Genomic DNA, 5,834 nt, shown 5'->3' on the forward strand with positions numbered 1-5,834 from the left:
TTTGTTCTCTGACAATACAGAGATGCCAAATCATCTTAGATTTGCTTCATCATAAGCACGTAAAAACCAAATCAGCTATGTCTTCGATCTGCTCTCCGTCGAATATGGAGATGCCAAATCTGTTTCTTCAATTTGTTCTCTGACAATACAGAGACGCCAAATCATCTTGGATCTGCTTCAGCGTGAACACCTGAAGGCCAGATCTGATATGCTTTAACCTGTTACCCTACTGTTTAGGGGGTTAAGGTGCATCTTCGATCTGCTCCACTACTGCTTAGGGAGATAAGATCCGCAATTTTGACCTGTTACCCTCCGCTTGGGGATTAAGGCGAGTCGTCGTTGATCGTTTCGCTCTCGCTTAGGAGATAAGATCTATAATTTTAGCCTGTTACCCTCTTGCTAGGGGTTAAGGCGAGTCGTCGTCGATCCGCTCTGCTCTCGCTTAGGAGATAAGATCTGTGAACTGTTACCCTCCGCTAAGGGATTAAGGCGAGTCTTGATCTGCTCCACTCTTGCTAGGAGATAAGATCTGCAAATTTAACTGTTACCCTACCGCTTAGGGATTAAGGCGCTGAATTTTGTAATTTTCAATCAATCTTGCTACATTGTCCACTGGGGAATCCACTTGTAGAATTGATTTCCTGGAATTTATGCTTATACCAAATAATTAAGATGCCATGCTCCTAATTAGACATATTATGATGCAAAATTTTTATGAAAATAACTCCTATTTCAAACGTCATCACTTATTCATCTATCGAGCTTTCCACCTTGGTCTTCTCGACATATCAATCATACTCTGCTCGTATGCCTCGAATCTTCTCCATCAATTTGGTCTACCATACCATTCCTCGAATGTTACGACCCACTGAAGATGTTTATGAAATGATCCTTTCTTAAAATCAATATTGCTTAAAACATCCAACCACCTTTTGGACTGAAGAAGAAAATCTCTCGAGTATCTCCAACCCATACATATGAGAATTCCTTAAACAATTGTCTTGTTTCAGTTTCTTGTATTATCTAGAAATTTCCAGAGTAATATGTAAAACTTCGTTTGTGAAGATATTTTAGTTCATCTATCATTATTTCAATGCAACATGCTTTATGAATAATGGAAGACAAATAAATGGATCCTGAGGATAATTAGATTTGGACAAATTATTGGAAGGAATGTGAAAAGATTAACCTAAGAACATATATTTGCGAAGAAAAAGAATTCAAAGATAGTAAATAGGACATAAACCAGATGCCCCAAACAACGCCGTTTGAACGTCTATACACCAGCTCCATAAAGACTTTTTTTGAGTTCAACATGTGTTTAAAAGATCCAAAGTAATTCGTTGATGCCTTGATAAGTAACATACTTCACTTCTCGTCGAATTCAGTATAGCAAGGTCACTGCATGACTTTCCAAATTTGAGCTGCCCTTTCGGGTTTTCAACTCAAAACCCCTTTGGTCTCAAGGCGCCCTTTGCGGGTTTTCACCTTGGCCTCTCCATTTTTTTTTTCTTTTTTCTTTTTTCTTTTTTTTATCTTTTTCTTTTCTTTTTTTCTTCTTTTTTTTCTTTTTTTTTTTTGAAATAGAAGTCCCAAAGTGCCCTTTGCAAGTTTTCACCTTGGCTTCCCTTCTCCTTCAGACAAAGTACTCATTGACCGAGTAATTCACTGGATCAGATAATTTCTTCCTATCCATTTCTTGTCAAAATCAGCGCACCTCTAGAGAAAGCCCTCTTCGCAACATATGGCCCTTCCCAATTCGGCATCCTTTTGCATGGGAAGGATCTCTTTCAGCACAAGGTTTCCTTTATGAAATTTTTTTTGGACGAACCTTCTTTGTCATAAGTCTGTGTCATCCATTCTTGGTACGTTTGCTTAGGATGAATACTTTCAAGTTAAGTTTACTAGAGGTATTCAATTCTTGACTCCATCAAAGCTTGGAGGAAAAATCTTGATTCATAAACTCATGAGAAAGGGATTGCCCCAGCAATAGTCCTGGCTGTTGTTTGTCAAACCCTACAAAAAGATGGTTCAATGATTCTCAGCAGACAAGAATGAAGTTGCTGACTTTATCCTTCAAGCTGGAAAGCTGAGGTACAGAGATTACTCCCGAAGCATACATCCCACCATAACTCGATGATGTTTCTGAAGCATCCCTAATCTTCATAAATTGCCCCCAACTGTGAAGCTACTAAATGAGCGTAGCAAATAGGAGCCACAATAAATATGGCTATAGTGTTCCTTTGATACATATAGGATAGAGAATGAACAAACTCTTGTAGATCATCAGCCGAAAACCCATCCTGGTCTAAGAGAACATGATAGTGGGTCTGCCTTGTGATTTCAATCATTCCAGTACGAGTACCAAGGTAAAAATCATTGTTCTTTGGATGGCATACTTTGTTGGCAATGACAGTACCATGTAGCACATTGTCAGGAGATCAATGCTGAAAAAACTGGGTATGATGGTTTTTCGTACAACAATAACCATAATTTTAGGGTTCCACTTCTCGTCAAGGAACTTGCAAGCCTCAATAACTTGATCAAAACCTGATTGAATTGAGACTCGCTAACCCCATCCCTAAAAATAATGATTTGATCAGGTTTCCTCTTCCTTGAACTTGTATAGAAGTCTAAGAGAGCTTCCTTCATGATACAGTCATCTACTTTGTCAGAAACTGGTTTTGAAGAAAGAATCTATCCTTTTAAGCTTCAGAGATCGTATGCGACTGATGCCCCATAGTTGAAATCAATGGCCACCACTGGAGCTAACCATCGCAGCTATTGACGACATCGATCGCTTTCAGAAAGACAAACAATGCACCCATTCCAAGGATGATGGTTAGAACCTTTGAAACAACTGGAATTGAAGGTGTTTGCCCAGTAGAAGCATAGAGAGTAGGCGGTAGTTTCTTATGCCAATTTTACCAGTCTCGGTCATCTTCGTAATTTTTTCTTCTTTTCTTTTCTTTTGGCAACCTTTGTTGTACTGTGGTATGGCGCATTATCTTTGAAAAGACTGCAAACTTTTGGCATTGTGCAGTTATATATAATCTTTTTTCTTTTTTTTCTTTTTTTTTTTTTTGAAATGGATGACTTTTGACTTTGTGATATTGGCATATGAAGCTATCTCCCCTCCTAATGGAGCAGTTGACATCCACAAAAATGAGTCATTGTCAGCTTGAAACTTTTGACGAGCTCGGGCCCATAACATACATGCCCCATAAGTCTTGACTCCCTTAAATTTGGCATTCATTGTACAACTGATGCGATCCCTTTTCATGGTGGACCAACAGTGCCCCAAAACCTCATGTTTATTCTGGCAATTGCAAATCCTCCGGCATGTGTTTTTGGACCACATTTTTGAATTCCCATAATAGTCTCAACAAGGTCTTGTCTTGTCTCCTCAACTAATTCCAATTTCACAATTTTCCTTCCTCTAAGGCTATATTTCCTACCACCACTTCATGGGGTAAAAACCATTTTCAACAAATTCAGAAACAAGTCACAATTTCTGTCACCTTCAAAGTACTGAGATTCCTCTAAACACATATCGCACTCAAAAGGAACTCTGAATCTGTAGTATTGTTGCTCGTATCATTGATATCTAGGGATCTATGATAGGCACACAAAAGAATATACAATGAATGAATTCAAAAATGACTATTTACATGAAATGAAAATTTATAAAGAATGTCAAAGGTCAAAAGAATCAGAATGAAAGAATATTTACTCGGATAAATAAAAGTATGTTTTATTGAAAATAAAAATGTCTGAACATGAGCCCACTTCTTAAAAGAAATCTCATTACTCTTAGGCTTTAGAGCAACAAGGGTGTTCTGAATATTACTCCGTAAAATTCCTAAAGATTACAGGAAGTACTTCTGCAGTCCAATTGTTTAAAGAAATTCCCAGTTCGTAAGGGCAAATGCCCTCAAGGTTTCTTTGTTCAGTCCCTTCCTCATGTATGACATTGATGGGATGATTTTCATTTCCAAACACCCCTTTCTCCGGGTAAGCTATCCCTCCTAACACAAAAGTCAAGGATATGTAAGGGAACGTCGTTAGTTCCCATTCAACTTCTTTTTCACTCAGCCGTGACCCACTTCTCTCTCTCTCTTTTTCTTTCTCTTTTTAATAACTTTAACTAATTAGGGTCTTTTTATGGATTTAAATGCATTTGATGTGATGCAATGCAAATGCATGAATGCAAAAGAAAAGGAGATGTTGATCTTGAATTCAATTCCATTAAAATAAGTTTTCTAGAAAACAGATTTCTTTACATGAAAATAGATTACATATGCGATCTTGCCCTTCATAGTCCAAGTAAACGCTGATCTTTTCTTCATGGTCGAATCCTGTAAATTCTCCAAAAGATGCCTTTGCTAGCTCCTTGCTGCTTAATCTGAAAGATCTCTTGCTCGCTTATCTCCATGATACTCATCAAAAAGTGCTGGCTCTTGGATAATCTTCATTGGCAATTAAATCAAGTCATGTATTCCTTCATGGACTTCCAGCTTTCTCTCGTCATGCTCTTGGATAACCTTTGTTGGCTTGAATCTCTGGCAATTACATCATGCATTCCTCCATGGACTACCAGCTTTCTCTCGTCGTGTTTACTTGGCTATATTCAGACGACCACACTATAATCTACTTTATCAAGAAATTTGTTTCCTTATGAAAAACTATTCTATTTAGGAATCGAATTTCGAATCAACACCTTCTTTTTTTTTTGTAATGTAATGCAAATGCATGAATGTAAAAAGGTATCGATCTTGATTCAGTTTTATTTTAGAAAACGTTATTTAAGGAACAAAAATCTTTTCGTAAAACGGATTACAAATACGCTTTCGCTCGTAGGCCCAGAGTCTTAACCCTATCTAATAACAAAGCTAACTCTCGACCTCTATCTGAACTGTAGCTCATATTGGTGCTCAACGTGCTTGCCCTTTCTACCAGTATCTGTAAATGATCAGCTATCTCTTGAATTTGAATTACGGCTTCACCGATGAAGTAAGCTCTACAGCCAAAGACACCTCCTCCAATGTCTGTGAAGTTGCTCTGATTACCTTGAAAGAAAGATTAGCGAAAAAGTAGGCATTCCAGCTTCGCAGCATACTGCCAATGATATCAAACATCCTCAGTGCTTCTTGATAATCTTTAAATTTCTGCCTCCACAGAACATTTCGAATTGCTTGCATGGGTATCTCCGCAGCATAGCTAATCTCCACTTTAAAGGTCTTTAAATGATACGATCTTCTTTAATCTCTTTCTTTCATGCTCATTTGGGTTGTCCCGGTCATCAGGGCTTGCATTTCCATTATTTCTGACAAGTACAACATCCTAAAGTACCACAGTAAATTCCAGCTTGTTGTTTGGTAACAGTCCTATAGTAAGTGAGCCTTTCTACCATCATAAACAAAATTCTTTCCATCCAATTCAATTTTGTAGGTCTTAAACCCTTACCATCCACGAGATGACTATATTCATCTGTAATGGTAGAAGTGTCCATCAGTACTCCCCACGCTCACCTTGAATTGTTCATCTATCTTCATGTCAAGCAAATCGCAATTCCCCATAAGCTTTGTAGAACAACCGCTTGGCTTCGTTACTCCATTAATCCCATATTTCCTTTAACTCTTGGAGGTTATTTTGCATCACACTAATGAGAGTGTGGTCCCATAATTCTGATGTGTATCCTTCGATGACACCATTTCCTTTTTCTATCTGGGTTTTCTCTGTCCAAACACAAACGAAAGAGTTTTCCTCCACTTTATTACGATATTCGTTCCCTATTACAAAACTTTCTAACTCAAAAATCGAACCTTGAATCG

General features: G+C 37.9%; 1 pseudogene; it reads right to left on the bottom strand.

Moving 5' to 3' along the window:
* Nucleotides 1–2,077: 2,077 nt before the first annotated feature.
* On the bottom strand, nt 2,078–5,201 carry LOC128283906 (protein argonaute 4-like; annotated as a pseudogene).
* Nucleotides 5,202–5,834: the final 633 nt, after the last annotated feature.

Source organism: Gossypium arboreum, chromosome 11, assembly GCF_025698485.1.
Source record: "Gossypium arboreum isolate Shixiya-1 chromosome 11, ASM2569848v2, whole genome shotgun sequence".
In the NCBI taxonomy this organism is placed as follows: domain Eukaryota; kingdom Viridiplantae; phylum Streptophyta; class Magnoliopsida; order Malvales; family Malvaceae; genus Gossypium; species Gossypium arboreum.